Source organism: Papio anubis, chromosome 17 (assembly GCF_008728515.1).
Source record: "Papio anubis isolate 15944 chromosome 17, Panubis1.0, whole genome shotgun sequence".
Classification (NCBI taxonomy): domain Eukaryota; kingdom Metazoa; phylum Chordata; class Mammalia; order Primates; family Cercopithecidae; genus Papio; species Papio anubis.
The window spans coordinates 27,932,553-27,937,644 of record NC_044992.1 but is presented as its reverse complement, the minus strand read 5'-3'; the positions used below and the strand labels follow the sequence as shown (position 1 = coordinate 27,937,644).

Sequence of the window (5,092 nt, the reverse complement as noted above, 5' to 3'; positions counted from 1 at the left end):
CTACGTGACACCTCCCGGGGCGGGGCATCGTGCAGGAGACAGACAGAGGGACAGCCCAATCGCATCGTTACGTAGAGCGGGAAGCCCACTCCTGAAAAGACAACAGCCTTGGTAAACTTTGGGTGAACTGGGGAGAACTGAGGAGGGGAAGCGCTTTGTTGCTTCTCTGTGTTTTCTATTTTATTTTATTTTATTTTTAGATTTTCAGTTCTTATTTCACCCAGGGAAGCAGACCTGGGTATCCACCCCCACCTCCTCCAGACCCTCCTCGGCCCCCCTCGGAGTCTTCCTGGGACGCCACAGGCTTGGAGAGCTCTCCGCAGGTTTCTCCGCCAGCGCCTCCAAATCTTTCGATTTCTACTCGAATTACACAGTCAGCTGCTCCAGCTCTGTGCTGGAAGGAGGGCAAGGGGTACGGCGATGGTGCACTGGAAGGAAGGGAAAGCAGAAAATTAAGCCTCTGTTTTCGCCTCCCTCCTTCCCCCACTAATTTCAGAATGTTGCTTCCTCCTCCTTACTTTTGCTGGCGCTAAGGGCTCGGACCAGCACCTGCCAGGCGTAGGTGTGGTCACCGGGGCGAAACCTGGCAGACTCTGTAAAGAGCGTTTTGCTGACAGGAAAGAGAAACTGTTCCTTGTATTCATCACCCACCGCAGACTTCATCACACCCGGGTCTTAGACGGGGCTGTCAGATTTCAGTGTGTTTCTCCTAATTGTGGTACCAAATTTGTACTGGGCGCTGGCGAAGGGCCTGGCTCCGCCACGCACAGCCCTCCCGAACTGCCCGTGCGTGCGGCGAGCGCTGCTGCCCTGTGTGGCCTGTGCTGGGAATCCGAGGGCCGAAGTGGGCTCCACCGCAGCACCGGGGGACGAGGGAACCAGGCGCTGGCTGCCTGGGGGCGGATTCGAACCCGTGCTCCCGGCGGATATAAGTAGCACTTGGGGACTCCTATTCAGCCCAATCCTGATTCCAACTGCCCTCTCTAGGTACCTACCCTTTACCCTTTTTCCGTTTTACAATTCTGGTGAGTAGATGTTTCTCTATCCCTTCTCTTCCAACTCCAGCGCCCAGAGCCAGGAGGACTCCTGGAGCCCGCCCAGCAAGCCCCTCTCTCTCTGATCTTCTGCTCAAGAGCTCGAGGTCTCAGTAGACCGAGCTGAGGAAAGGCCGCCTGTGGAGCCTGAGCCAGGCGCAGACTGGGTCGTCACAGTCTGGCCCGGGGCGCTGGAAGTCTTACTTCTCAAGAACCGGCAAGAGATCAGGCCTGACCCTTTGCAAGTGACAGAATCCAAAGCTTTGAGCTCATGGGAAAGTGGCTGGAAAGAAAGTCACTGCAGGGCCACACAGGTGTCTGGCGAGGCTACCCAAGAACATTTAAATCCCTGCCCAGAGAAGAAGAGGCTCCAGTTGTCTTGCACGTCCTGGGAATTGGCAGTCCCTCAGAGCAGGGGTTCTGCAGCGACCGGGAGCGCGAGGAGACAAGGATGGTGGCCAGTTAGCAGAAAATCAAGGCAGACGGAACAGTCTGGAAAACACCACCTACGGTCATCTCTGGAGCCTGGGATTATGGGATAACTTTTCGATTTTTAAATGTATTGTCAAATAGCTAAAGTATACGGAAAGTACAAAATAATAGTAAATTGAACACCCGTGTATTCACCACACAGTTTAAGCAATAACATTAGCAATATTTGTGTACCCAGCTGGTCTCATTCCCTCTTTCCACTTATCCCCTACTCACCTGATAACCAGTACAATTTTATGAATTTGAAGTTACTAATTCCCATGCAATTGTTTATACTTTTAGTACATGTGTATATGTCCCTCATCAACACATGACACTATTTCAACACATTTATATGCATTTAAACTGCATGTAAATGGCATCATGTTGGCCAGATGCAGTTACTTACGACTGTAATTCCAGCACTTTGGGAGGCAGAGAGGGAAGATGGCTTGAGGCCCAGAGTTTGAGACCAGCCTGGGCAACATAGCAAGACTCTATCTCTACAAAAAAAAAAATTGTTTGTTTGTTTGAGACAGAGTCTCGCTCTGTCACTCAGGCTGGAGTGCAGTGGTGCAGTCTCGGTTTGCTGCAACGTCAGCCTCCAGGGTTCAAGTGATTCTCCTGCCTCAGCCTCCCAAGTAACTGGGACTACAGATGTGCGCCACCACGCCCAGCTAATTTTTGTATTTTTAGTAGAGATGTGATTTCACCATATTGGCCATGCTGGTCTACAAACTCTTGACCTCGTGATCTGCCTGCCTCAGCTTCCCAAAATGCTGGGATTATAGGTGTGAGCCACTGCGCCCAGCCAAAAAAAAATTGTTTTAAATTAGCTGGGTGTGGTGGTGCCTGCCTATAAAGTCCCAGCTACTCAGGAGGCTGAAGCGGGAAGATGGCTTGAGCCCAGGAGCTGAAGGATGCTGTGAGCTCTGATTGTGCCACTGCACAGGCAATAGAGTGAGACTCTGTCTCTTAAAAAAAAAAAGAAAGAAAAAAAAGTATCATATTGTATGTGTTCTGTAGAACTTGCTCCCACACTTTAACATTTTGCTTTAAAGATTTGTTCATGTATTTAGATCATTGCTTTTTCACGGCTGTATGAATTGAATCATTTCTGCTCTTCTTTCCATCCATACCCATTGGTCTCCAAAGTATCCAGGCCTCCCCAAAAGTTCCTGCAGGAGACCTCAGTTCCACTGGCTTTCAGGTCATAATTGTTCCAGCACTTCTTTTCCATTTCCGCTTCCAGCCCTCCTCTCCCAAATTCTCAAGCTTCTAGAGGGTCATGAGAGAGGAAAGATGCCAAATGCCTTTGACAAAATGTCGCCTTTCCAGTGGTTTGCATCTTTGTTTGTGTGGAGTGGGAGGGAAGTGAGGGCAGATGTGATTTATTCTGTGTATTAATTCAAGTTTAAAAGTAAAATCTTTAGGTTTGCCTTGTCCAGTAACAAATGCCAAGAGCCATAACTGCTCATTCTCTCTCTCTCTCTCATACACACACACATACACACTTGCTTAATGCAATATCTACACTGTTTTTGCTTCAACAAACTAAATAGGCGAAGAGAGGTGGTAGGTTAAAGGGGCATGCTATCTTATTAAGGGCAGTCATTCTCTCACAGAAAGAATCACTGTATTAGTGTAGGGAGAATCACTGCCTACGTCAGCTGTGTGTCAATGACCTCTGTCACTGCCCCCAGTCTGCACAGTGAGACTGGAGGCTGCGTGCCATGGTCTACAGATTCCTCACTACAGAAAACTTGCTCCAACATTCTCCATGAGAGTCACAGTGAGATTGATTATGGCGGTCAATGCTCAATGGCATTGTGGCTGGCCAAGTTTTTTTGCAGACACTTTTACTAGGGGACTGAGGATTATAGGAGCAAGCCATCTTAGCCTAGAGCCTTATCTGTGTTTCCACAGACTGTCTTTCAAACCCAAGCAACTTGTTCATAACATTCACTTTTCAGGCAAAAACGTATTTTCCACTTTTTTTCTTTTCTTGATAAAAAGTTTAAAAAATAAAGTTTGCATAAACACGTGTGTGATGTTTCTTAGGAACAATGTGTGCCATTTGACAAAGTGTGGTGAAATTTTGTCAGAACAGTTTACTTGAAGGAGGGATGAGATATCCTTTATCAATGTTTATATGAATCACACGCATCAGAGAGAGTGGGAGGGAGAATCTTGGTTCTCTGGCACTCCCAGTACCCACATTGAGATCCAAGAGTGTCCTGATGATTTTCCTGTCTCAGTAAGTAATTAAGCTTTTCCTGAAGGAGCTCAGTTAAGTCCAAGCTTAATTTCAGTCCAGTCCAATGTTTAATTTGCTTTTTAAGCTACAGGAAATGAAAGCGTGACTCAGAATTTTCTCTATGTATCCCCTCAGATCTTTAGCACACTGAGAGTAGTTACAGAGTCTCAAAGCATATCCCCACAAGATGCTTTATTTATTACAAAGGAAAAAACACTAATTTTCCAGAGAATCCTGGAATATATCACCTTAACCAAGTTATCAAGGTTAACATCATTAGTAACAGGAAAAATTAAATTGCCTGCCACTAAAAAGAACAATTTTTATTTCTCTTTTTTTTTTTTTTTTTTTTTTGAGACGGAGTCTCGCTCTGTCGCCCAGGCTGGAGTGCAGCGGCCGGATCTCAGCTCACTGCAAGCTCCGCCTCCCGGGTTCACGCCATTCTCCTGCCTCAGCCTCCAGAGTAGCTGGGACTACAGGCGCCTGCCACCTCGCCCGGCTAGTTTTTTGTATTTTTTAGTAGAGACGGGGTTTCACTGGGTTAGCCAGGATGGTCTCGATCTCCTGACCTTGTGATCCGCCCGTCTCGGCCTCCCAAAGTGCTGGGATTACAGGCTTGAGCCACCGCGCCCGGCCCAATTTTTATTTCTTATGTATTCCTGACCCAATAAAACAAAACAAAACAGCGCAATGAGAATGTAACTATAAGGAAACATTAGAGGGTTCAATGATGCCCACCTGTAGTCCCAGCTACACGGGAGTTTGAGGCAGGAGGATTGCTTGAGGTCAGGAGTTCAAGACCAGCCTGGGCAATATAGCAAAACCCTGTCTCAAAGGGAAAAGAAAAGAAAACATTAAACAAATCCAAACCCAAATTGAAAGACTGTTCTAGATTGAAAAACACTAAAAAGACAAGACAAAGTCACCATGTAATCCTAGGCGGGAGCTTGGACTAGAAAAAAATTTCTTTTTGCTATAAAGGACACTCTGGCAATTGTGAGAATGCACTTCAAAGACCTCAACTTGGAGCTTAATTCACAAAGGACCCCAGCTGCCTCACTCTTCCATTGCATGTTTGTATGAAGGCCATGCTTCCATGGGTTGCTCCCAGCTGATGACTGAGTATAGCAAGGACAGGAGGGCAGGCCTTCTCCTGGGAGACAAAGGATGCTTATAATGGCCAACTTTTGCTTGACTTTGAGTGACTATCTGGCATAGTTCCACCCAATCTTTTTCCCCCTCTCCTCCACACAGGATCAGACTTGCATCATGGTGTGACAGCTCTCTCATCTTTCGTTGACTCCCAACTCTCAGCAAGATGGAAATGCCC

General features: G+C 47.1%; 1 long non-coding RNA gene across 1 annotated transcript; it reads left to right on the top strand.

The window, feature by feature from the left end:
* The first annotated feature begins 2 nt into the window (after positions 1-2).
* Positions 3-1,699, top strand: LOC116271038. The gene is made up of 2 exons (XR_004179389.1): positions 3-111; positions 1,066-1,699. It is a non-coding gene; the product is annotated as an uncharacterized LOC116271038 (long non-coding RNA).
* The last annotated feature ends 3,393 nt before the right edge of the window (positions 1,700-5,092 follow it).